The sequence below is a fragment of the Chelonia mydas genome, chromosome 2, assembly GCF_015237465.2.
Source record: "Chelonia mydas isolate rCheMyd1 chromosome 2, rCheMyd1.pri.v2, whole genome shotgun sequence".
NCBI lineage: Eukaryota > Metazoa > Chordata > Testudines > Cheloniidae > Chelonia > Chelonia mydas.
In genome coordinates, this window is record NC_057850.1 from 104,561,402 (window position 1) to 104,589,250 (window position 27,849).

Below are 27,849 nucleotides of genomic sequence, written 5' to 3' on the forward strand. Positions count from 1 at the left end.
TTCTCTTTCCCAATACCAAGTAAGCCCACCCAATCATAATCAAGTATGAGCTTGTCCTAAGCACTTAAAAGCCTGATTAAAAGCCTAGTGGCATCACTGAGTGCCTTTCCATTAACTTCAATGGGCTTTGAATTAGATCCTAGGTCAGCCAAAAGTTGAACATTCTGATTCACTCTAAGAGTAGTAATTTGTCAAAATATGCTAAGATCAGGGCCATTTAAGCCTAACTTTCTAAACAATATTTAGTTTATACTATAAAAAAATCATAATGATATGAATTTGGACATTTTCTCTCTGTTTGCATACAGTATGCACTATTCTGATCTGAGAGACATGTATGCACCTCCAACTGAAGTCACACGAAAAATATTCAGTAAGTACTAACATTAACACATAGCTATAGAATACGGTTGGCAGTGCCATGCCAGCATATTCCTACCATCATGTCTGAGTCCTGATTTAGGGCCTAATCCAATGCCCACTGAAGTCAATGGGAGTCCTCTTGAGGTAAGAGGGTAATTTAGCCCCTGGTCCAGCAAAGCACTTAAGCACACGAATAACTAAGAACTTAAGTAGTCCACTGAAGCCATACACATGCTTAAGTGCTGTGCTGAATCAGGGCCTCAGTCTCCATGGTGACTCTTCAGCCTTGGCCTCTCTTTTGACACAGCTAACAAGCTTGCCAATTAATGATAACTGCAGTAGAGATTTTGAACATGGACACTTTTTCACTAGAAATTGGTTTGAGATCAAATTAATGTCACCTAACTGCAATCACTAGGTGGGGAATAACTTTTAGGTCCCATTGACTTGGGGTGAGATTCTAGAGGTAAAAGTTGATCCATTACCAGTCTCCTAAACTATCCAGTGTCCCTATATCTTCTAACTTTTTACAATAACGTGGGTTTTTTTTTTAACTGGTTTCTGTATCACTGTCTCCGGAAAACAGTCTCATTTAAAGTTAAGTGTTGACACAATCCATAAATTATCTGCGTCTGTCATATTTACCTTTTACTGATATGCACCACCTATTCAGAGCTTGAAAACCATTTGTAATATTTAAACTGTCTCTCACAAACTATGTGTCAATACAGCTTAATAGTTCCAACTCTTAGGAATCATTTTGTTGCTGTATAAAAGATTTACCTACACTTTTACTTATATGCCATGTAACTGTCTCAGATATAACTCACAGGATACAGGACATAGATGTAAGGCTAAGTCACATTACAAGTCACATGGACACAAATGCTCTTTGATCATCAGCAACTGTGGTTTTTCTTGTGGTGAATTCTCAGAGGTTTGGGGAGAGCAAGATGATCTAAAGTACTTTGCGTCTTTCCAAAGATAGGAAAATGGATTTTTAACTGCAGCACCACACATAGGTAGTTTGTTGTAGTTGTCGAGGTCAGGTGGGAACAAGTGGAACATTCACAAAAGCAAACTGTCCAGTAACATTTCAGAATACAATATCACTGTACATGACAGTGTGTGTATGTGTGTGTATTAAACCCTTGCATACATAGATGACACTAAGAGCTGTCTACATGCACTCATTTGGAAGGATATTTCTTCATTCTGATTTTTTTAAAAGCATCTTCCCATTTATGATAAAGAATTTTGCTGTGTTTCAATGAAACATTCTAAAAATTCCCTTTTTTAAAAAACAACCCTCGTTCAAACTGTCACAGCTCGACAACCCTGTGAAATATTATTCTGCTACGGCTCACAAAGTGGACAAGAGTCACTCAGTCAGTCAATATTAAATTCAAAGGTGGAGACAAGGATGCAATTCTATAGGGCATATAAAATTTGCACCCTGTTATGAAGAAACCAGTTATAGTCCACCATTCCAGAATTTTATCTAAATCGCCACTAAAATTCACACTTTTTCCAAAGCTAAATCAATATCCTACCAATTTTTATTAAAAGATGCCCAACTCGAGTGGGGCAATTTACTGTTCAGATATCCCTGAATTGCTGATACACACATTAAGAGAAATCATACATGTCTACAAAGAGAACAGACTTCTGAGATTATAAAATCAAAAAACGCAGATAAAGGAAATACCACACTTGTCATGGATAATATAACCAAATATCATGCTGAAGTGGAGGAACAATTATCCTGTTGTGCATATGTCAAAATAACTAAAAATTTCTACAGCCTCTGTGTCCAAGAGGTTTATTTAAAACAGTTTATGATCAAGGATGGGAAAACCAGTTTAGCTGAAAGCTGGACCTGATCTGAATCTTCAATAAAAACCTAAATAAAACCATACTATAAGTCAAGATCGTGTCCTTAGCTTTTCTTTATTATTTTTTTTTAATTGCATACTTTTTAACAGTTTTTGCACACCTCTTAGAGGCCAGGCTTTGAAGTCACTTTGCAGCTGAAAATTTTGAGGTCTAATAACTGCCCGCTCAGATAATTGTGCCCACAGTTTAGGCCAAGTTCAAGGCACACTTAGGTACCTAACTGTCTAAATGACCTAAATTGAAAGTGAAAGTAATTAACAGCACAAGACCCAGAGGCAGGTTGAAATGCAAGCTTTTCTCTTCTCACAGCCAGCGTCTTCATTCAGTCCCACACGCAGACTAGAGTATACTTACAGCATAGCTGAACAGGTAAGATTAATGGTGAAAAGACTTCAGGATCCCATGGACTGGATTCATTGAAGGTGAATCCCCTGTAGACAGAGCTAATAGCAACACTGTAATCTTCATCAGAGCAGCTCGGTAATTCATGAAGATACCTAGGTTTCTCCTGATGGTTGCCTGTGGATGGTTAGCTCAGCACTAAGTGGACACTCACGCCTTCAAACTAGGGGGACCATGCTAGGAAGATTAATCCAGCAGCTCCTTTCCCTCACACATCTTCTTCCAAAGAACTAAGGGTGCAGCAGCACCACTGCAGCATGTAGTGGGAGAGTTTCTCCTGTTGGCATAGCTAATCCACCTCCCCCAGAGGAGTTAGGTCAGTGTAACTGCATCGCTCAGGGGTGTGGATTTTTCAAACCCCTGAATGACATAGTTATAAATCTAGCGTATACCTGGCCTATGAATGATATTTTTAAAGGGAAAAGTTACCCTTTTCTTCTCCATTACAAGGGGAAAAAAACATTAGGCAATGATCCCCCTGCAGAAAGAGCTCTGCATGAAGCCCCACTGAAGTCAAGGGGGCCCCATGTGAGTGTGGGGATCCACCTGCACAGAGCTCATGACCTAACAGAGAAACTGGCCATTTATTTCCAGATTGCTTTTTTTTTTTTTTGGCTAGTTTGGTATCACGAAAAACAAACAAACAGGGATTTATTTTTATTTTCACTTCCAAACACAATTTACTTTTGCCAAAACCAACTCAAAGTATGTGTGGTGAGTAATCTTAGCTTCACTCCTGGGGGAAATGAAAATTGAACAGGCACTGCTAGCAATGGGTCAGATTTAAGCCATAATCTAACTTCAAGTATCAGAGGGGTAGCCGTGTTAGTCTGGATCTGTAAAAGCAGCAAAGAGTCCTGTAGCACCTTATAGACTAACAGACGTATTGGAGCATAAGCTTTCATGGGTGAATACCCACTTGGTCAGATGCAACAAAGTAATACATTTGGTACTCACCCATGAAAGCTTAAGCTCCAATACGTCTGTTAGTCTATAAGATGCCACAGGACTCTTTGCCAGTCTAACTTCACTGACTTCAGAGGCAATTTAATAGGGAAGCATATTGGCCTAAGCATGGGAGGAGGGAGAAGGTACAAAAGAGAGCTAAGGCAATTTGCTCAGGGTTCACAACACCAGCAGCAGTTGTTTCAGGATTTGACAAATAAAAGCACCAAACATAACCGTGCAGGTATTTGTCTTGAGCAAGCGAACTGAACCTTAACAATTAATGCACTGTGTGCGTACATTACATACATTTACCAGAGGAACCCATCACTCACCCATAATCCGTTTTTACTCTTTGGGATGACAGGGTTTTCAGGCCAGCGCTCCACACATAAAAATATTGGTGATGGACAATGATTCTTCAGTAAAGGAAAGAAAACAGAATTGCTTCTTATGGCGAATACAGCACATTAATTACAGTAATGATTTACACTGCATAAAATCAAGGGAGAGACCTGTTGGAATGCCTTTTCTCTCTTCAAGTCAAGAAACACTTTAAGAGTCTCCATTAGCTATCCAGAGAGAAAAGGAATCACACTGATGTCAGTGGCTTAAAAAAACTAATTGAATTTTCACTTGCCATAAAAAACAGAAGACAACAATTAAGGGCCGTACCCTCCGCTGGTGTAAATCAGCAAAGCACCACTGAAGACCATAGAGCAATGTCAATTTGCATCAGCTGAGAAGCTGGTCCAGAGTGTGCAGAGACAGTAATTCAAGCAAACAATTCTGATTTCCAGGCAGCTTTCTATGCATCGTCATTTTGAAACCAGGCTACAGGACATTTCTTTGAATTAGCCTTGAAATCCTTCAGCATTAAAGTATAGTATGTACCAGCCTAATTGGAAACAGTTTTGCCTCAACACTTCCTGCATTTATTCAAGGCCTTAGAGAGAGAGAGGGACAGAGAGGTCCTGCTTTGAAGCCGTGTGACAACTCAAGACAAATGTAAGCATCATTTTCTAAAGTGTATAATTGAAAACATACTTTAATACACACTGTGATTTCACTCTACCTGGAGATAAGTACACACCAAAATCTTGGATCTGAATACCCCCAAAGCTCGGAGAAGTTTTGATCCAGACCCAAACTTTACAAATTTTCCTCTCCCTGTATAATGAGCTGAATCAAGATCCCATATCCAAAATTCCTGAACTGACCTGAACCCACCTCTAATTCAAAGATATCAATTTCAGTATCAATTATCAATCCCCGTACCATTTATCATTTACCAATCACCACCAAACAAGATCAGGGCCCTGTACGCACACACAGTCCCTACCCCAAACAACTTACAATTTAACTAGACAAAACAGGCAGAGGGCATGGAATAAAGGAATTATTATTGCCATATTCAGACGGTGAACCAAGGAAAAGAGATTAAGAGTCAGATTCTCAAGTGCTCAGGATTCACAATTGGTAAAGTGAAGATTTTGTCACGGGTATTTTTTACTAAAAGTCAGGGACAGGACATGGGCAATAAACAATAAATCATGGAAGCTTGAGCTCTGCCTCTGGTGGGACTGACAGCTGAAGCCTGAGCAGGGCTGAAGCTGAAGTCATTGTGAAGATCTGTTAAAGTCCCGGAATCCATACCTCCATGACCAAATCATTTCTTTAACAATTGGGGTCAGATTTTCAAAAAGTGCCCCGCAGCTCCCATTGAGACCTTAATGGTGTCTAAATGAGAACTTGGCTTCAACTGTTGGTGTTTTGAACATTTGCCTGTAAGTGATTTGCCCAAGATCACAAAGGAAATCTCTTGCAGAGCCAGAAATTGAATCCGCGTCTCCTGAGTTCTAGGCCAGTGCTTTAACCACAGGTCCGTCCTTTCCTCTCCATATCAGCACAGTGTATTTCGTTGTAAAATTCCATCTAGTTAAATAGCACATAATGGGCTTTTTTCTTTATTCATAAATAATGGTAATATGACATTATGAGATTGTCACTTGTTATTCACAGGCAACACTTGTTCTCTTTCCCCACAACTACATACCAGATTGTCATCTGTGAATGTCACTGGAGCCACTGTATTTTAGAATCCTTTTACAGCAGTTTTCCGAGTGCAATTGTCCTTTATTTATCTTTTGAGGGTAGAAAAGGTTGATAATCTGAAGTTCCCATGCAGAATGAATTAAGTATCCCCTCTTTATATAGCCATCTAAAAAGCAGATAGATTAATGCACTGAGAGGCTTTTCGGGCCATCTGAGAGAGGGAGAGAGAGAGATATTTTCAGTCAAGATAATCATGATAATGGCAGGTGTTTGCATCATCTCCATAACAGCTGCTGCTACTCAGTGAAGGTTTGTCTGCCAGAGTAATATTTGAGTAGTGGCCACTGGACATCATCATGTGTCTGTGAACAGCAATATACATGAAGAAAAATGGCATAAAATACCATACTGTGCCTTTTGATACTACATTTCTGATTTTACTTAGAGAAATACGTAGAATTACCAATCATTTCAGCTTCTGAGGGTCATGGAGGAATGGCGTATATTGCTTCCATCTCATCCTATACATCAAGGGAATTATAGACTTGTGCTGTATCTGTATACACAAACACAAGACCCTGAATCTTGAATGCTTGATGTCCAGAACTCCACTCACATTTGGGTTACTATTTTTATACTTTTCTCATCCTTGGTAATTCCAGTCTTTTCAAACACCATCCCTTCTAAATGACCTTTTGGATCAACTGCCCTTTGTTGTTCCATTTCTCCCTTGGCAAAATAATAATAATATTTAAAAAACCTTCCAGAGCTAATCTTACCCTAATGGTCAAATCCAAACTCCAGACTCTTTGCTTCTTGGCAGAGTTCTTTGTTATTGCTACATCATCAACTTTACCTGAAGATCTGTTTTCCTCAGAAAGATCTTAATAGTTCTTAAATGACTTTCCTTTTTCTCAGTTTTATATCTATTTCACCTGTTATGCAGCTCAGAGAACTAGCACTAGAATTCACTTTCTTTTCCTATTTTATCACCTCAGAAATCAGGATTTTGTCCCAGCTCTTCCACAAACTTCCTACCTAAGTTTTGGCAAGTCAATTAAACTCTGGTCCTCTGGAAAATGGACCTGTGTGCATTCCCACAAGTGAAGGAGGCATTTTGGTGGGAAACGGGGGAGAAGTCTCTGGGCTTGTCTACATAGGGACAGCCAGGAAAGCTAATCCAAGTTAACTAAAAGTATGAAATAAAAGTAGATCAGTTAAACTGCATTAAATCCCTGACACACTCATTCAGAAATAAAGTGGCCTTAATTCAGTGTAACTTAATTCACGTTGCAAGTGTACTGACAAGCCCTCTATCACATCTTGCAACTGCTTGTCATTTTGGAAAAGCAGCTTTGACTCTTTTGGACATCAATAATGAAAATATTTTTATCACCCTCTTTTCTCTCCTGTATCAGCTTCATTGACAAGAAATCCTGTCTTTTTTTAAAATAATCACTTTTTCTTAAACATTTTACTATTCCTGCCCTTAAACTGCCTCTTGCATATGCCTATGTTGAAATCTACCTTTGGTTCTAATGTTGTCATGTAATATCATTTAACTGAGTAGATCAAAGAACAAAAACATAAGACATTTTGCAACAACTTCCAAAAAAGCCATTCTAAAAGTATTTTAATCTTTAAAAGTACTTAATGTAATCAAAATGTCAAAAGCATGATCCCTTTCCCAATGAAACTTAACCCTAAACATTTGAAAGCCTGAGGATCATTATATTGTTTCAGGTTTCAGAGTAGCAGCCGTGTTAGTCTGTATCCACAGAAAGAACAGGAGGACTTGTGGCACCTGAGAGACTAACCAATTTATTTGAGCATAAGCTTTTGTGAGCTACAGCTCACTTCATCGGATGCATTCAATTACCTAGGGGCAAGGGTATAAAAATTAGCATTACAATGAAACTGTAGTTACAAACTTAGCTACCCCCTCCCTATAGTAAATCACGCATGCTTGCTGAACTCAGAGTGAAAATCTGCTCCTTCAGCCCCAAAAGCACAGGCCTCTTGCACTTGAGCTAGAGGAAGATCTCTGTTGGCTTTCAGCACTAGAAAAACATACCTAGTCTCTCTTAACTGCAGCCAGCCCACAGAGGTCAACATGTTCCCACATACAGATAGACACCAATTCATCATTGCCCTGTAGCCATTTTACACCAGCTATGTCAGCACAATGGGGCTGCAGGAAAGGCGTAAGATTTCTTGGTCCGGAGGGCCAGCTCTGGGCCCCACCACAGAAAGTTCAGCTGCTGGTGGTGTTCCAGGGCAGTACGTAGGAAGGAGGGGGAAATCTGAGGACAAGAGTGGGTAGAGGGAGCTATGTGCTGCTGCAAATCCTCAAAGGGGCCACTGACACATGGATATAAGTTAGAGCAGCCTTTAGGGCTGGAAATTTTAGTAACTACTCAGATTCCTACATTTGTAAATACACTCCTATCAATCACTCTACAACTACTTCCTTTTTCAATTACAGGTGGCCTTTTGAGTGTTCTAGAATTGTGCAGGGACACTGCAAAAATGTAGCTTTTGTTTGTTGGTTGGTTGGTTGTTTTTTTTTTACCTGCATCTGTGAATAAAGCACCATCTAAAAACAGAGATAGTGATTAAAATGGCTTAAATCTACTATAAAATGTGATTTAATTAGCATAATTTAAAAAAAAATCTTGTCACCTCCCTCTTCCTAACAGCAATGACTGAAATTGTGCACATCACCCACTATTTAAACATCATGTAAAGCACCCTACTGTAAGCCAAGGACATACAGCCAAATAGATCTTATTGGATGGAAATTACTTTCAGCTTTGTAATATTCAATGATATATTGTTAAGTGACTTCAGTCTGTTTACGGTATGAAAGGGAAAAAAACCATTCAGCAAACTAGAAAAAGTTCCAATGTTTGAGAAAAGAATGAGAAGTCATTTCATGGTTTTATAGCTTTTGAACTTTCACATATTTTGGATTTTTCTAATACTTGTGTGGATTAAAGAGCTTCACATCTAAGTGGCTGGGGCACTTCACATTTTTCTGGATCAGGTTTAATGCTTTCAAAGTTGTCGCCTTCTTCACTTTGTATGAATACACTCTAGATTCACGATCTTCTTCCTTTATAGTTGTGTGTTTTCTAGTGTGCTTTTTTTTTTTTTACATCAACCCTCCCAAATGCCTGAGTTTCTGGATCACAAAAATGAGAAATTTCACACATCAGTACACTTTGGGTTGTTTTGGTGTGGGTTTTCCCATGCTTTTCTTCCCATTTTAATCCCCGAAACATAAAAAATAAAATGGCAGAAAAAAATTAAAACGGAAGAGGTCCATATTTTTTTCACCTTCATGTGTTATGTCAAACTGGGCTCTGGAATAAAAAGAGAAGATCCATTTACATCAGTGTAACATTCATGATTTTAAAGCTGCAGCTATCTCTTTTTCATCTCTTTAGAGACTATTTCAAAGCAGAGGTTCTGGGAACCAGAGAAAGAAGAAAAAACTCTCTGATGTCCATATTAAAATGCTGCATGCTCCTACCCATTGGCAGGGGATTAAGGTATGAAGAGTGGTTCCTTTCATCCTTATGAATTTCAATGCTCAAAAAATGTATATATATTGTTATGCTGAAAAGTGCTAAAGGTTGCCATGGAAGGGATGGGGGTGTCTTTCCAGTAGACAGGGAAGTGTTAGTACCGTTATACAAGGCACTGGTGAGACCTCATCTGGAATACTGTGTGCAATTCTGGTCTCCTATGTTTAAGAAAGATGAATTCAAACTGGAACAGGTGCAGTGAAGGGCTACTAGGATGATCCGAGGAATGTAAAACCTGTCTTATGAGAGTAGACTCAAAGAGCTTGGCTTGTTTAGCAAACCAAAAGAAGGCTGAGTGGACACAGGATTGCTCTCTATAAATACATCAGAGGGATAAATACCAGGGAGGGAGAGGAATTATTTAAGTTAAGTGCCAATGAGGACACAAGAACAAATGGATATAAACTGGCCATCAACAAGTTTAGGCTCAAAATCAGGCGAAGGTTTCTAATCATCAGAGGAGTGACTTCTGGAACAGCCTTCCAAGGGGAGCAGTGGGGGCAAAAAACCTAACTAGCTTCAGGACTGAGCTTGATAAGTTTATGGAGGGGATGGTATGATGGGACTGTCTACGATGGCATGTGGCCCATCGGTGACTGCCGGTATCAAATATCCCCAATGGCTGGGGACGGGACACTAGATGGGGAGGGCTCTGAGTTACTACCGAGAATTCTTTTCCAGGTATCTGCCTGGTGGGTCTTGCCCACATGCTCAGGGTGTAACTGTTCACCATATTTGGGGTCAGGAAGGACTTTCCCCCTAGGTCAGATTGGCAGAGACCCCGGGGGAGGGCGAAGTGGGGGTTCGCCTTCCTCGGCAGCATGGGGCCTGGGTCACTTGCAGGTTTAAACTGGTGTAAATGGTGAATTCTCTGTAACTAGAAGTCTGTAAACCATGATTTGAGGATTTTAGTAACTCAGCCAGCCAGAGGTTAGGGGTCTGTTACAGTAGTGGGGTAGTTAGGTTCTGTGGCCTGCCATGTGCAGGAGCTCAGACTAGATGATCACGATGGCCCCTTCTCACCTTAAAGTCTATGAGTCTTGGATCCAGAGGCAATCAGAGACTTCATTAAAGCAAATGGGTATGCCAACTACTCTATTTTAGGTTCAAAAGAAGGAGCAATCAAGCCCTTTTTATATAGTAAAAACTTTTGCAGACAATAAGAATGACCACCCAAGGACCAAACCGCATGGCCAGGGCACACCTAAAGCCTGGCTGATTAATAGGGGTTTACTGGTTGCAAACACAAGTGCTCTGATATTAGTTTCAGGCTGTAGGTATGCTGGAGGAAGAAAGGCAGCAGCGGAAGTTGTAAGCATGACCCTGAAAAGAATCAGAGAGAGCTTCTTGGGCACTGAGCTCACTGAAGGGACAGACTTGGGGATTTCTAAATAAGGAAACTGCCTGCTGTTTGTTTCTACTGTGTTCAGGGAAACAGAACTTTGCATACCTTTTTGGTGAATAAACAAAATCACAGCAAAAATATACCTGGACTTGTATCACCAACTTTTCATCCAAATGGAAACAACCTTACAAGTTCCTGAATTTTGGCCAACTGCTCAGGTCAAAGGGGCAACAATATAATGCAGTCCAATAAAGTAAATCTACCCTAAGTTAAGCTTGTGGACATTCCCTTACAAACAAAAACAGAATTAAAATTTGAAAAAGTTATTTTGCTAAGAGAAATATTTCCCTTCTCTACAGTAATAAATATTGCAGTAGTCTTCCATTTGCAGCATGATCAATCTTTTTTTATCTACCCTAAACAATCATTGAAAACAAAACAAATTCATCAGTCATAGATTGCAATGACTTTTTTCAGCAATAAATCAGTCCTCCTTACAGAAGTGTCTAAAGATGTTTCTTCTCCCCATAAGCTTCTGGGATTTGCCAGCATCTTTAAAGAAAACACAAAACAGTGTGGAGATATGCCAGCATTATGTCATAAATGTTTTCAAGAAAATACCATATGATCAGCACTCTGATCTCCTCTTTCCAGCCTACAAAGATGAGTAACTTCAGTTCTACTGTAAAATTCAGGGTCTTCACTAAACGTACTCAATTTAAAAACATTCAAATAAAAGACAGAAAAATACATACTGAGTTCTCATTGCATCCATCATAAAAATACATGAGCGCTTTGGGCTCCAGCTGAATCATCAAGGGCAAAATAAAATCCATAAAACTCTGTTTCTATGAGAGATTTTTCTTTTTCTTAAAAAAGACGGCTGGTGTTCTTGATTTTTTTTCTTCTATCTAATGTGATTTGCAGGCTTGCAAGCAAGGTACTGTTTCAGTGCTACAGTATGACCAAGTTTATTGGTCTCTATCATTATGTAGCACTGGAGTATGGTGAAAATTTTATTGCAGCTTTCCTGCCTTCAATTTCTCCAGGCTGTTTTACAATTCCTGTCTCTCTGGTATAAAAGACCATCAAGAAATATGAGATAACAGACACTGTTGCTCCAAATCCAGAGCCTGATTCTGGATTCCTTCCGTACCCAAAACTCCCACCAGGCAGAGGTGCTGGAACAATTTTTGTAGTGGGGGTGAGAGACAGCCATTGAACCAAACTGTAAACCCTGTATATAATGGAAACCACTTCAAGCCAGGGGGTGCGGCAGTTTCAGCACCTATGTCCACTGAAGTCAATGCGAGTTTCGTTGAGCAAAGAATGCAGGATTGGATGGCCTGTCAATTGTTACGACTTACGAATTGACAGCACTTGAAATTTTGGACAGTTCTTTTTAAGAGTTCTCTAAATCTGTAGTGAAAACTGGAGTCTAGACAAATTACTAGAATAGCTCAGGTTTCAGAGTAGCAGCCGTGCTAGTCTGTATTCGCAAAAAGAAAAGGAGTACTTGTGGCACCTTAGAAACTAACAAATTTATTTGAGCATAAGCTTTCGTGAGCTACAGCTCACTTCATCGGATGCATTCAGTGGAAAATACAGTGGGGAGATTTATATACATAGAGAACATGAAACAATGGGTGTTACCATACACACTGTAACCAGAGTGATCACTTAAGGTGAGCTATTACCAGCAGGAGAGCCGGGGGGTGGGGGTGGGGGAAATGTTTTGTGGTGATAATCAAAGTGGGCCATTTCCAGCAGTTGACAAGAACGTCTGAGGAACAGCGGGGGGGGGGGGGGGGGGGAGTGGGGGAATAAACATGGGGAAATCGTTTTACTTTGTGTAATGACCCATCCACTCCCAGTCTCTATTCAAGCCTCAGTTAATTGTATCCAGTTTGCAAATTAATTCCAGTTCAGCAGTCTCAGTTCAGTAAGTACAAATATAACTTACACTATATAACACTGCACTATTACTGCAGTGTTAATTGCAAATTATTAATTTTAGCTTTTCATGAAGAAAATACAAACAGTGAGTTGGCTCCATATCTGACTACCTCCCTGCACTACTTCTTATTATACTGCAGGAAGAATATCTGTTCTATGAAACCACATGTCATCTGGCTGCTTGGTCTCCTTGGTCTGCCATAAACTGGCCTATAGGAGATCAGATTTCTGTCATAAAACAAGAGAAGAAAAATAGTTTGGAAGGTAATGCTTAATTTACATGTCTTCAATTCCTTTTTCATTTTAGGCTAATCTGTCATCCAATGGAGAACTGCAACTACAAAGATAAGAATCAAACTATCTGAATTCTATATTAAAATATATATATTATGCCACTGAACATAGTGGGAATAGAGAGTCTAATGCAAAGGCTACGAAATCTGTAAAGACAAGTGTGTTACTCCATGTTTTACTAATAAAAATGCTTGATGGAAATTATACCAACTGACTGTGAAAGTAAGTGGAGGGCATAATGATGCCGTTTCTACTTCTCTAAGGAGAGGAATGATCCACAGAACTCTTAATGGAATTCAGCAGCAGATATCAAACAGCACTACAAGGAAGGGGACATAATCTTGTCAAATGTTAAAACAAATTGAAACAGTCCTTATTGCAATGGCTAATCTATATATGTAAACAAGTCATATAAAAGAAGTGGAGGCCCCATGTGTAAATAACTATGTTTGAGATTTAAAAGAGAATGAAAAGAATAAGATGGAAATTGTAGTATTATTGCATATATATTGTTGCTGTTTTGAACATATTCCACTGAGCAATAAAGGGGTATGTGTTACATATGTAAACATGAATACAGCTCGGAGATACAGCAACATCTGCATTATAAAAGGTAAAAACAATATCTGCATTATAAAAGAATCTGATTAAGATTCACTAAACATTTGTTTAAAAAATTTCCCAGAAAACAAGCTCCCATCACAATGCGCCCCGCACACCTCCCCCCACATCGTGACTGAGCCTCTGAGCCCTGATGAAATACCACCACCACCCTCCTCCTCTAAAAAGCACAGTTATTTCAAATACCTATACTTTGAAGTATTTGAAACACCATGACCTTAGAATGGGCTGTAATTATTATTTCTGGAGAAAAACAAGCCCTAGGAGTCAAAATTCAAAGAAAAATATGTGGCAAACCGACAGAGAAAGTTGTACTGCACCATGACCTAAAACTTGCATGAACAACTTTGTTGTAGACAGTCAGAGATACCAAAACAGGGAGGAAATATAGAAACCCACTACAATGCCTAATGTTTTCTTATTGTGTATGGCTTCTTTATATCTAGGAGAACTGCTGTGTGTGACAGCAGCAATCTTATTCTCAAAAGTTCTACAGTCTATTTCAGAGGAGACAGTGTACTTCCATGGAGACTTTACTTGTGTTCTTTCTTGTTGCTGTTTTAGTTTATTTAAAATAAAAGACATTTTAGGTTGAAAGTATATGGCTGCCCTTTGGTATGGAAAAACAAAGTGGAGAGCATCACCACATTCCTTACGCATTCAGTACTGAAGTAAAATTTCCCCCCATTCTTTCCTACAGTCATGAGCACACTCTGGTACACAGTTCATTAATTTAGTGAAAATTAATTTAATTTTCAGAGCAATACTGATGGAGACTGTCACAGATCCTGGCAAATGCCCCCTCCTGGCCACTCACCAGGACCACTGTGCGGGGAATCCAAGACACTATGTTTTCGATCTCTGGTATATTTTAGCCCCTGGAGCCAAACGGAGCCCAGCCACTGCCTGGATCCTGGGGTCTCCAGGCACACTCTCATGGCACCCACTGTCCAGCTGCCTAGCCCTTCTGAGCACACCAGTGACCCCTCAAACTCTCTTGCACTTAAACACACCTCTCCCCCAGAATTCCAGCAAAAAGGTGTGATGCTTCTAGTTACAGTTTAACTCTCTCAGATGCATGCAGCAATTATGAAGCAGTTAACACACAGTCACACACTTCGCACCTAGTCTAACCTTTAGGCTCTTTTATACGTACTCATGCAAAGCACAGGAGAGTACAGATCATACAAGACAAACTACACATATGTCCCTTCCTCCATTTCCTCTCCACTCCAGGGAATTCTTGGATGGGGTCAGAATCCCTTGGGATCACCTGGGCTTAAGAAAGTGGGCAGGGCCCCCACTCCATGAGGCTGCTACATCCTGGTGACCTTGCTCTTTCCTGTTCATTGCTTTCTCTTCCTGTCTGGCTCCCTTTGCTTCTGTGTGGCTTGCTAATTATTCCTGTGTTCTTTCTTTTGGGTAACTTCTCATTGCTCCTTCTTTCTGCCTCTCTTCAGAGGAGAGAGCTAAACTGGTTTTCTAAGGATGCAGCTCACCCACTGTTTGCATCTCAATTCTGTCATTGATTCCTAAACCCTTTGTGTTTGGACCTGAATTGTGTCGTTGCATCCCCCATTGCATCTGCTACAGAACCAGTCAGCAGCGATTGATCCACATACATGTAGGCACTCATGACACAGTAATATTTCATAATACAACTTCACAACAGCAACCAGAATTCATAATTTTTACTAATATAGCCCCCAGTTCATAGAAGATTGGGGTTGGAAGAGACCTCAGGAAGTCATCTAGTCCAATCCCTTGCTCAAAGTAGGACCAACACCAACCAAATCATCCCAGCCAAGGCTTTGTCAAGCCGGGCCTTAAAAAGCTCTAAGGATGGAGATTCCACCACCTCCCTAGGTAACACATTCCAGTGCTTCACCACCCGCCTAGTGAAATAGCGTTTCAATTCCCTCGATCTGCTGGCAATACTCTTACTAGTAGAGCTCAGTATGCCGTTGGCCTTCTTGGCAACAAGGGCACACTGTTGACTCATATCCGGTGTCTCATCCACTGTAATCCCCAGGTCCTTTTCTGCAGAACTGCTGCTTAGCCAGTCGGTCCCCAGCCTGTAGCGGTGCATGGGATTCTTCCGTCCTAAGAGCAGGACTCTCATCACAGAGGCGTATGTAGGGCCAACACATTATTGGAGTGAGGATACAGAAAAGGGTGAACTCAAAGGTAGAGGAAAACAAAAGGGATGAAAATCCTGACTCCACTCAAATTCATGGCAAAACTTCCATTGATTTCAATACGGCTAGGATTTCTGCCAAGGACCCCATCTAGATACATTTTGGAATGGATGAGGCTTAATGGAAGGGGGCATGAAAAATAATAATTAAAACCTGTCTTTTTAACTTAAAGAGCATATTCTGTAGTATTAATACTCTACATTATGCCTCTAATTCTTGAAAACAGAATGTGTGACCGTGTGAGTTGCTATGAAGGTCTATCTGCCTATGTCTTTACACACACTCTTCTTTATCTCTAGTGTAAAACACTAGTATATTTGTATTGTCATGAGACCTGGATGACAGGATTTCAGTTGTGACTTTGCCACTCACGAGAATTATTCAAATTTTATGTGAAGACATATTTTAATTTAAAATAAAAGTATTTTCTGGAGCCATGAATTGCAACCTTCTCCTGACATAGACTGTCATTATACGTCACATACTGCACATGCATGCTATGTGTGGTATTATTTTGTATGTATATACACATACACCTACATATAAGCATGTATCAATAATGTGGAAGCAGGAATAGATTTTCGTGCCCCACTCGTTTGGTAGATTCTTTGAGTATTACAGTATTCCCGTCAGAAGGGAAATTTTGCCTATATCCAAATTTTTCTAGAGGGCATATTTTTGAATTTGTAAACTACTCAATACACCTTGTAGTGCAATAAAAGAAATATGCCAGTTGCTACTCTTGAATTATAATATAATTCCTTGCACTTCTGGTTTGAACTCAGAACCTAAACACATCTGCAGAGGGAGTATCGATCTTGGTATCCTGGCAGGATGGTGAAGGCTAAAGAGGGTGGTTCACTCCTCACAGCTCTACTCTCTTGATGGCAAGAAAGTGCAGACCGGTATTGCCATATTTTTATGCTATATCATATGGCCATTTTCGGGAAACTGGAAGGTTGTGTGGTTACAGTACAAAATGTCTGACAAATCCATAGCCACCCAAGACTTCACTGTTAACAGTATACCAAACAACATGGACACTTTTAGGACTTCACAGTGTCAAGTGGAGATAGGACCAAAATCATAGGCCACTTTTGTTAAAGGTGAATCATCTTTAGTTGCAGCAATGCTAGGGTTTAGGGCACACTCTTGAGCAAATCTGAGGATGGCAGGCAGTATACTAGAATTGTCACTGCAGACAAGCGACATTTAACTAACAAGCAGACGCTGCTGCAGCAACAGGAGTCTCAAAGGAGGTCATTGGAAGGAAGTCAGGAAAGATTGCCATAAACACGTTTTTAAAGGAATGCAGAGAATTTACAATATTTTTAATGTAGAGGTTTCTTTCAAAGTCTTCCAGGATATGTTGCTTTTTTGGGAGGTTTAGTAAAAGCATTTTTCTTGCTCTTTGGGGTTAATTAAACCTATGTTTCTGCCACTTATAGTTTCCACCAACATCAAGACAAGAATGTGGGTAAACAGGTTTATTACACGAATCTTCCTTTGTCCCTCTTCCACCAAGTACAGGTTGTCAGTTCATTATGCCTTTGAACTTAAGGTATACCAAAGGAAACCAGATTGGATATTTCTTTTTTTGGAGTCACTTTAAAAAGAATTTTAGAAAAGTAACCTATTGTCAAATATAATTTATGGGGCATTGCATTTTTCTGTGCATCTAATAAGCCATTCAATGGTTTATTAAACCAACTACCTTTGTAGTTTGTGATAAGAAAACATTCTTTCTCTTGGGATGAGACATGTTCTGCACTGAAATTCCAATCATCCAGGAATATGTAGACTTGTTTGTACAATGCTTGTTTGGGAAAGCTTCCATATTATTTATTCCTTTCCTTTAGAATCCTTCCTCCTATCTTTTGCATCCAGTGCTGTGCTAGAATTTCAGGACACCTAAAGTTCACTCTTCCTAGAAGAAAGGTTGCAAGTCATATTTCCCTCTCTTATACACACACACCTTACTGCACATTCATCTTTATTGGCTGATGTTTCTGTGGACTAGACAGCTCATTTCTAGGGGCTGTTAAGAGCCCTTTGAAAGAGATTCCAAATCATAATTAACGACTAGGTTGTGGGTGGGTTTGCGAAGAGGCACGCTGTGAGGAGGGCAAAACCAGGCTTCTCCTCCACCAGAAGCTAGCCACAATCCCAGTTCCTTCCTTTCCTTAGCACAGAGGCTACCCACCTGCTAGCCTCGAGCACAAGCCACCCTAAAAGGGTGTGTCTACACTGCATCGGAGAGCAAGCCTCCTAGCCTGGATCCACAACTCAGACCAGGGTGCTTAAAATAGCTGGACAGACATTGCAGCTCTCAAGCGGAGGGGAAGGCTGAGAGCCCGAGCTCCAGCCCAAGTCACAATGTCAAAGCAACAGCTACACAGCTATTTTTAGCATGCTAGTGTGCACCCCATGAGCACAATTCTGTGAACCCGAGCTGGAAAGGCTGACAAATGCATACCCAAAGGGACAGGAAGGGGTCAAGCATGGCCACGGCCCAACACTCTTCTGCATCATCAGCAGAGCAGGTAAACCAAAGAGGTAGCAATAGATGCACCCTCTTACAAGAATGTATCCCCTTACAAGGTATAGGAGTGGGCATATACTCCCTGAAGATGTGGGAGCTCTGTGAGGCATGTCATTTGAGCTGATACAGTTAGAGACATCAGAGAGATATTTGCAGATGCAAGTCTGAACCAGGAAGAGATCAGGGTGTAGAGGTAGATTTGTGAGTTGTCAGTATAGAGAGGGTAGTTGAAGCCATGAGATCAGTTAAGACCACCGAGGGATTTCATGCAGAAGAAGTGGCAGCCAAAGACGGAGCTAAGGGGACACCAGATCAGAAGAAAAGTAGGGATGAGGTTGAGAGCCAGAGAGTGGGAAGGATACCTCAAGCATCCAATGCTGCGTTTATCTTTGAGGAGTCAGCCAGTTGCATCAGATAGTGTCAGTTTTCCTTAAAAACCACTGCCAATGCCTTGGACTGAGGAAGAGGTAAGGAGGTGGTCTGTGTTTAAGGACAGAGTCAAAGGTGGAGAAGAGATGACAGAAATTTAAATCTGTATGTGAGTAGTGATTAGAAGACTTAAGGGCTTTTTTGGGAGGGGTGGGGGGCCACTAAGACATAAGAATATAAGTCTCCGTTTTCAATTGCTTCATCTTCATACCTGTCCAAGAATCTGTGGGGGGTGAGGTAGAGGGGCCAGAAAACTTTGTATTCACTGGGAATTCTGGGTGTCTGGACAATTGTGAACACGGTTTACATCACTCGAAAAAGCATTTAAAAGAAATTCTAAATGAAAAGTTTCAAACACAAATCAACTTGCCTTTCATCATACAGTCACACTCTTATTTTACCAATAAATATTTTTGTCTCTTTCCCACATTCCACCTCTTCCCTCTATTTCAAGAAGTTATAATTCTTTGCTTGTGACATCATAACATGTGTTCATGAAAATTAATTTAAAATTGCAAGCACAAAATTTTAACTTCTGTGAATAGAGAAGGATAACAGAGGAGAATTGTGATATAAACACAGATCTTCTATACTTAATGATAACAAAGAAAATATTCACAATTACATGAAGGAAGTCTTGATTGACTGTTTTTATTTGCCTCCTGAAGGGAGGTTAGAATTCTGTTAAAAAACAAACAAAACTGCATTGATTTAAGGGGATGGGTATAAAAAAAGAGCTACTGAGGAAGTCCAGTTCCAAACTGAACACAGAAAGCTATTTGGAAATCCAGAAGAGGTTATCTTATCAAACTGATCACAGGCCAGCTATAACTATCTACTGTACATGCAGCACAGATATGTCTTCAGTATGCAAATAGTTTTCCAGATAAACACTACACACAACACTGTCCTCTGTAGAAAATCTTGGGTTTGTCTGTGCATATGGGAGACAGAGACTGGGGAGAAGAAGAATTTCACCCAGGAACATAAACAGATTAATTTTGTGAAGCAAGGATAGCTAAAAAGAGTCAAGAATAATGTTATGCAATAAAAGCTGGTATATATTTCCCTTTCCAAACTGGGAATCCTACATAGCTTCTTTTAAACAAGCCAGTTGTTTGGATAGAACAAAATTTATATACGTATTTTGTTCTCTTCTAAAGGGGACAGAGTTCAAATATACAGTACATGAAAGATGCATGCCTCAAAACAGTGCAGTGCACAGGAGAGAGAGAGAGAATAAAAGCCCTAATCTGTTACCTGTTCCAAGCAGTCTATGAACTTAAATATCTTACCCGTTGCAGCATCATTTTAAAGATTAAAACAGTAAATGATTATCAACATTTCATAACTCTTTTGCCTTCCTCTGCAAAAAATAGGTCAAAGAATAAATGGCAACAAACTGTCTTTGCTCCTTTTTCTGCATTTGAGAGAGAAAAATGAGGGAGATAAATCTGCATAATACTGAACCGAATCTCTTTAATTCCAGTCAGCTTTTATCATTCAATCACCAAGTCTGTATGTGGAAAAATTCATGCTAATTCCCCCTAGCAACAGCCTCGGCCTATCAGGACACTCCATGCACCATGAAGCTGCCAGCCAGCAAGAATAACTCTAAGTAGGTCAGGCCTGTATTTCTAAAAATGCCACGGTCTAGTAACCCCACTGTCCCGTCTGTCTGCCCTGCTCCATAATAACCTCAATTGCCTGGTGACACAATGACATACTACCCTGCTAGAGCGCAATCAAATCATGCTGCATTATTCTGCTGCAAGCATCGCTGCTGGATGAAGGACCCTTCGAGGGGCAGCATTAATCAGGGAGCCATTCATGTCCACTAGCACTTCACTCTGGAGATGGGTCCTGCATTAATGACCAGCTGTTTGAACTAACACAAACAAAATAATGTCTTCCACCCTGTTGGGCGCACAGAATACACTATTCTGATCAGGCAGGTTATGCTCATTGACTAAGTCTAAGATGTAAATTAAACAGGCTCAGACAATGCTAGCTTTTGTAACCTTCTATTAATTAAATTAAGTATATTTAAATTATATTACATGCATTTCAAAGAGCTATTGGTTTAATATACAGTCATCTCCTCCTACAAATTTGTGTTCACAGTAAAAAAAAAAATCTGTGTTTGCATAATACAAACTATCTATCTTGGTGTATTAAGGAGCTAAATAAACATAGCTGAACTGAAACTGACTTCAGCTGGGAATATGGAAACAAACCAGGCTTGTAGCAATTGTGCAGCATGAACACAAACAGAAATGCAAACTGAATGTTGTAAGGTGTATGGATAAAAGCCATGTAAACATTTTACAGCAACAATGTGGAAAAAGGCCAATCAGAGCAGATTAAGTACCCCCCACAATCTCGCTGTTTAAATGTTGCTGAATGGCCAGCATAGACCTAAAATAACTGCAGAGTACAGAAAGATCCTAGCATGGCTTGATCTTGTCCCTTTAAAAACAAGCATTCCTGGTACTCTGCAGTATTGATGGTTTTCTGCTTGGCTCCAAGATGTTGTACTGAGCCTCACAAAATCTTTTTTCTTTTTTTGCACTCTTAAACAGAGGAGTCAATGTAAACCACATCAGACCACAATAAGTCTTCTCTGGGGTGGTATTTTAATATCAAACATGTAATGCCAAAACAGAATTTCAGCATGCTTTCTTTATGTTTTTTTACTCCCTTTCTTTTAAGCACCTCCATGCATCTCTTGTTTTTTTCCTTTGTAGCATGCTTCAGTGTCACACAGCTGCTTGTACTAGATGGAGTCCTTAAAGACATTTTCAGGGATAGTTCATCTGCATTTTTTAAAGGATTCACGCTTTTACTTAGTGAACACATGCCCTCTGACAAGTTCCTAATTTAGCCTTCAATTATGCAGAATTCAGTAAGTCTTATATATGTAATCCATCCATATTTGATTTATGAACACAGCAGATTCATTAATCCATTTGCTCTTGTTTGAACCAGGCTTGATAACTAGGTTATGACTATCTTCCTTACTTTGTGGCACACATCACAGTTATTCTTGGAGAGATACAGTCACTGACGTAACCCTGAGCAGCTAATTACAAGCTGCTGACATTTTGCTTGTCTCTGCAGCTTTGAAGCTATGAGTTAAAGTCTCTCTTCCTCCTCCCTGTTTTGTTTTAAAGTGGCTGGGTTGGAAACACAGCATTTGAGAAAGGTACATGAGAGGTGCAACTCCTCAGCTGAGCTCAATGTATTTTCCAAAACTATTTTTCCTTTAAACAGATAACTATAGTTTGGAAGTAATAAGACTCCTCCGCCCACAACACAGGAATGTTATCCAACAGCTGGCTAAATATAATCCAACACACAGGGCTGCCTTTGTAGACCTGGTAACAAATAGTGGAAGGCCCAGACAGGCGTCTTGCAGGATAGCTCACCATGACTATTGGGAAATTCCCTCATACAAATTTTAAGATGACTTTATGGGTTTTGGATTTGTGTTTAAAAAAAACCCAAACTCTCACAGTAGGTGGTGGCTAAAAATCATACCAAGTCCCCACTAGTTGAGTGCAGCATTTACTTCCCTTAACTTCATTTTGCACATTACATGGATATGGCCAACCTGAGCTGTCTACTAGTTTTCACCATACTAACTATTTCTGTATTATGATAAGTCCATCTGTTCTAAAAACACAGTCTTCCAAAGGCATGTCCAAAAATGAAAAATATCAGTGTCCATTTCAGAATGATGCACTGCCAGTTGTGAGCATTGCCTCTTTTAACCGGACCAAGAATCTTTTTTTAATTATAGGCTGATTTTGAAATTTAAAAAAAGTAGTAAATATAATGCTGAATCCATCTCAGTTGAGCATTTAGCCATCTGAAGACTGTGGTAGCCAGCTGGTCTAGCAGTCATCTGGGATACATTTATTTTGATTAGATTGATCACATTTCTATTTACAGTATAGAATTTTTCACCATACTAAATACAGCTGTGTTTATAAAGATTTTAAGATGAAGAAAACAAAACCCACACAGTTCCTCTCAGCACAGTACAGAAGATTCAGTGCTTCAAGGTGTTAAATCAAAAGAAGCTGCTTTCACATTTCTTAAAAGAATTCTGCATACGTCTGTTTTCACAAAGCACCTTCTGATTCAGGAAATGGGTGTAGAGCTGTAGCTGAAAACATAAGCTGCAATCACATCTGATCTAGCAAACTCACAAACTTCCTGTGTAAATTGGTCAGAAATGCTTTTTTTCATGTCTACACATGGACACACAAGAGAAACACACACATATATAAATATATACTGCATGATGGCCGTTTTCCCTGGGGATGTCAGCGCAGTCACCTAGCCCATCAGTTCCCTCCCTGACAGCGTCGGGAGTGTTCAGACTACAATTTACAGTCCCTCCGTCCATACATTGTTTGGTAAATTATGCAACCCTCTCTAGAATAAGAACGCACAGAATCAGACAAACAGAATACAGTGTTTCTTCTTCCTTTTCATTTGCTCTCTCGCTCTCTTCCTCCCACAGCTTTGCCTTTACAGGCGGACATATCAGATACCTTATTTATCCATCTCCAGCACAGTGCTGAGGTGAAACACTACTGCATCACTGTGGCTTTTCCCATGTTAATCCTTTCGAGCAGCAGAGGCTGGATTCGTGCTGCTGATGCCCTTGTCGTGTGCTGGATTATTTTGCGTCATATTTCTTTAAACTTTCTCCCACCTCACTTTGGATTAAGGTCCCCACCCTTCCAAAAAAAACCCCAAAACACCCCATCCCACATCACAACCCTTCTCTTCCAGCACCAACAGAAAAAAAATGTGGCCAGCGTTCCATCGCTGCTCTTCCTTAGCAGTGTGCAGATGAGTGATTCCTGACTCAGACATGCCAGGGTGAAGCACAGGCAGCCAAACCGCAGCAGCCCCGGCAGCAGCAACAGAAACAGCAGAAGCCGCCCAGGTAAATGGGGGGAAAAAGCAGGATATGCTGAGAGCGGTGCCGCGTCGTAGCTGTGAGAGAAGACGACGTTGCTTCTTCCAAACAGCGCAGCTCGAAGCCTGCAGGAACGGAGGAGCGGGAAGACCCAAAATGAAAAATAAAAGCCAAAGAGTTAAGAATTAATAAAACAATTATAAATATAACAATAAATGGATTCAACTTTATTTCTGGGCTTTTGCGGGGGCTCTTTTCCACCCCCCCAAAGTCTCTTGTGTTGCTGAATGTTACTGTCCAGGAGTGCCGAGTCACAAAGGCTCACTCTCCAAAGCGCAGGGAGTCCAGCATCACATGAGAAACCACATGATACACCCGAATTGGATGCTGATGTGGTCAACTATTTCAGTGAACAACAACAACAAAAATACGCGGAACAAGGCATGCCCCCCTCGAGCGGCTAGAATTTCCTTGTTTAATAATCACCAAAAAAATTAAATATCTTTCGCTATATAAACTACTGATACTCCAAGAGCTGAGAGGATGCTGTTCCACAGACACTAGCTGGATGGCAGCAATATTACTTCTAGGCTGCATTGCACAAAGCTGATTCCACTTAAGTGAATTCCTGAAAAGCATACTCCATGGCTTTACAGCCTGAACAGGCTCAGAAAACCAATTCCATTATATTCCCTGCAATCTGTATCCGAACCTGCATTCTGAATAATTTATTTTAGACTAATAAGATGTTTGCCAAGACGGCTCCTTTCCCCAGTTAGCACCACAGGCTAGATTTACTACGGTGGGGAAGCCTCTCCCAGTGCAGCATGGAAACATAGACTGCATTCGTCATTGTCATAATCGGTGATTTTACTAAACAACCTGTCCCACAAATAGTCAGGAAAAACAAGGAAAAGGTGTCTCCTGCTTTATTGAACCTGACAAGGCTCTTTGTTTGCAGTGGGGCATATTGTGTTTGTAAACAGTGGCATTATTTTTTTCTCATATTGCCGTGATGACCCCTTTTGGATCGAAGCGGAGGATTAGATTTCTCAGCATTGAGAAAACAGGCGATCTCTCTAGCCAGCTTGCTCCTGCAGAGGTGCTCTGCCACAGTGTTTAACTTACTAGCATGTCAGCAACCCTTGCAATGTCCAGCTAAGGCCCTGGAACCTCACAGTCAGGTCTCCAAGAGGTTAACATCCTTCCTTGCTTTACCATCGTGCCTATAGGACCATCGTACTGAGGGAGTGGTTAGCTGGGGGCGGGGGAAACTGATCTGGATGATTGATGGAATCATTGCTGGCATAAGGTTATCATCCAACAAACAGAGTTAGCAGTTTGAAGCTTGTTTTACTCTATAGTTTGTGAAAATGACAGAGCAGGTGGCACAGAGTCCCCCATCCCCTTTGTTTGCAAAAGCAGGGCATCACTTTGCAACGCCATACTCCCTGGCTCTTTATACTGAAACTGTAAACGATGTCAGGAAAATGTAAAAGGATAGCTGCCATGAACACACACAGCTGTTTTCCATGAGATCTCACTGTAAGCTGTGAAGTTTATATCACAGCACTCAAGCATAGAATTCCCCAAAAGAAAGATATATGTATAGCATTTGGGCAGGAAGGGGGAGTAAAAGCACGAAAGAGTGCTCTTTTGTGTTGTTTTCAACCTTCCTAACAGCTCATGCAATGGCAGATTACAAGAATTTGCACACAGCAGTTAGTATTCATTTTCATTGGTTCCTAATAGAAAGGGTTTTTTGAAAGGGCTGCACCTATGAGAAGCCAAGATCCACATACAACATTACCTAAATGCAAAGTAAGTCTGTGCAGAGAACTCTGGGGACTACAGTTTTATACACAAACATCATAGGAACATTATATAACTATCAAAAGGCATTTTTATACATGACAAGACCAGTTACACTTTTTCATCACTGTGTTGAAGAGGGATATCAGCACACAAACTCAGGCTGTGGCCAGTGCATACTTAAAATTAGCCACTTGTTTTCCAGTTGCAGTGTTGGCTTAATCTGGATGATGAAGACTTCAAAACAAGCTTTTCACAAGATAAGTGTGAAGCATTATAGACTGGTAGTGGCAGGGGATGGTGTGTGCACCAGGAAGAGATATATTCAAAGTCCCTACAAAATTTTGGCAAACAAGACTAAAGTAGCTGTCTTGGGTGGACAGCAGAAGTCTCAATCTCATTATCCTAGCAAAAGTACTCCTGGAACTCATCTAACAGTCAGACAGAAAGGTTAGCAGTTCCTTTTGCGCTCGTCTTCCTTTATTATTCGTTTCTAATACATAATCCTTGTCTCTGTGAGTTGATGACCTTTTCCTGTTTTATCCACTAGATTCATAGATATTTAGGTCAGAAGGGACCATTATGATCATCTAGTCTGACCTCCTGCACAACGCAGGCCACAGAATTTCATCCACCACTCCTGCGAAAAACCTCTCACCTATGTCTGAGCTATTGAAGTCCTCAAATCATGGTTTAAAGACTTCAAGGAGCAGAGAATCCTCCAGCAAGTGACCCGTGCCCCATGCTACAGAGGAAGGCGAAAAACCTCCAGGGCCTCTTCCAATCTGCCCTAGAGGAAAATTCCTTCCCGACCCCAAATATGGCGATCAGCTATACCCTGAGCATATGGGCAAGATTCACCAGCCAGATACTACAGAAAATTCTTTCCTGGGTAACTCAGATCCCACCCCATCTAATATCCCATCACAGGCCATTGTGCCTATTTACCATGAATATTTAATTACCAAAACCATGTTATCCCATCATACCATCTCCTCCATAAACTTATCGAGTTTAATCTTAAAGCCAGTTAGATCTTTTGCCCCCTCTGCTTCCCTTGGAAGACTATTCCAAAACTTCACTCCTCTGATGGTTAGAAACCTTCGTCTAATTTCAAGTCTAAACTTCCTGGTGGCCAGTTTATATCCATTTGTTCTTGTATCCACATTGGTACTGAGCTTAAATAATTCCTCTCCCTCTCCGGTATTTATCCCTCTGATATATTTCTAGAGAGCAATCATACCTCCCCTCAACCTTCTCTTAGTTAGGCTAAACAAGCCAAGCTCTTGGAGTCTCCTTTCATAAGACAAGTTTTCCATTCCTCGGATCATCCTAGTAGCCCTTTTCTGTACCTGTTCCAGTTTGAATTCATCCTTCTTAAACATGGGAGACCAGAACTGCACACAGTATTCCAGGTGAGGTTTCACCAGTGCCTTGTGTAACGGTACTAAAACCTCCTTATCCCTACTGGAAATACCTCTCCTGATGCATCCCAAGACCGCATTAGCTTTTTTCACAGCCATATCACATTGGCGGCTCATAGTCATCCTATGATCAACCAATACTCCAAGGTCCTTCTCCTCCTCCGTTACTTCTAATTGATGCGTCCCCAGCTTATAACTAAAATTCTTGTTATTAATCCCTAAATGCATGACCTTACACTTCTCACTATTACATTTCATCCTATTACTATTACTCCAGTTTACAAGGTCATCCAGATCCTCCTGTAGGATATCCCTGTCCTTCTCTAAATTGGCAACTCCCAGCTTTGTATCATCCGCAAACTTTATTAGAACACTCCCACTTTTTGTGCCGAGGTCAGTAATAAAAAGATTAAATAAGATTGGTCCCAAAACCGATCCTTGAGGAACTCCACTGGTAACCTCCCTCCAGCCTGACAGTTCACCTTTCAGAAGGACCCGTTGTAGTCTCCCCTTTAACCAATTCCTTATCCACCTTTCAGTTTTCCTATTGATCCCCATCTTATCCAATTTAACTAATAATTCCCCATGTGGCACAGTATCAAACGCCTTACTGAAATCTAGGTAAATTAGATCCACTGCGTTTCCTTTGTCTAAAAAATCTGTTACTTTCTCAAAGAAGGAGAAAGTTGGTTTGGTACGATTTACCTTTTGTAAAACCATGTTGTATTTTGTCCCATTTACCACTGACTTCAATTTCCTTAACTACCTTCTCCTTCAAAATTTTTTCCAAGACCTTGCATACTACAGATGTCAAACTAACAGGCCTATAGTTACCCGGATCACTTTTTTCCCTTTCTTAAAAATAGGAACTATGTTAGCAATTCTCCAATCATTTCTCTGTTCTGGCCATGCATAACTACAGTGTATTTTATATATATTTTATATATTACACACTCACACATGTTATCACTGAGGAGGTGGGGTGAATCCTTCAACGACTGGTAATGGAACGTGGAACTTTTCTCCTGTTGGTCACCTAAC

General features: G+C 40.4%; 1 long non-coding RNA gene across 10 annotated transcripts in view; it reads right to left on the minus strand.

The window, feature by feature from the left end:
- The window catches only part of LOC114019526, a 784,643-nt gene that overhangs the window by 426,957 nt on the left and 329,837 nt on the right, over positions 1-27,849 (minus strand). For 8 of the 10 annotated variants that reach the window (XR_006288641.1, XR_005224384.2, XR_006288644.1 and 5 more), the window contains one exon: positions 19,272-23,697. The exons of the other annotated variants lie outside the window; for them this stretch is intronic. This is a non-coding gene — a long non-coding RNA (uncharacterized LOC114019526). Of the gene's footprint in view, positions 1-19,271; positions 23,698-27,849 lie in introns of those variants that run through there. 10 annotated transcript variants of the gene reach the window in all.